The following is a 549-nucleotide window of genomic DNA, read 5'->3' on the forward strand; positions in this document are numbered from 1 at the left end:
TCTTATCCATTCGCTTCGTAAGGAGTTCATACAGCTAACGCACCCTTTTACTCATTTCCAGTAAAAAATTGCAACCTGAGGACACTACCATTGGTCATAGTACCATAAATACTGACCCCACCCAGGCGTCCGCTCGTTTTGTTCACTTATTTGCAAAGATAATGAGCTCAAATGACTGAATGCCAACATAATAATGGTTTTCCATTCCTAACGGACATTTTTTACAATTGTTAATAAAATAAATGATTTTATATGGAGCAACTACTATTTTTTCTTTATGTAAAAAATGGGTTTACTCCAATTAGAAGAGGATGATTAAAATGGTTAATCTTATGTGTGTATGTTTACATACATATCAACTTTCTCGAAAATTAAAACCACCCAGTGACCAGCTCCCTCCTCCTTCACCCTTTTTGGTGTCGCAAAAATTCAATTCCCTTGGAAATTCTTGTCGTAAAATAATTTTACACATGTGCTACCATAATCTTCAAATTTGAACTATGTTGTATTCAAGTTAGAATCATAATCATATAACAGTATTGTACTGAT

At 33.9% G+C, this 549-nt stretch overlaps 1 protein-coding gene across 1 annotated transcript in view; it reads right to left on the bottom strand.

The window, feature by feature from the left end:
- Window positions 1-549, bottom strand: part of LOC119585338 (endoplasmic reticulum aminopeptidase 1-like) — a 35059-nt gene that overhangs the window by 21731 nt on the left and 12779 nt on the right. The gene's annotated exons all lie outside the window — the stretch shown is intronic.

Source organism: Penaeus monodon, chromosome 19 (assembly GCF_015228065.2).
Source record: "Penaeus monodon isolate SGIC_2016 chromosome 19, NSTDA_Pmon_1, whole genome shotgun sequence".
Lineage (NCBI taxonomy): Eukaryota > Metazoa > Arthropoda > Malacostraca > Decapoda > Penaeidae > Penaeus > Penaeus monodon.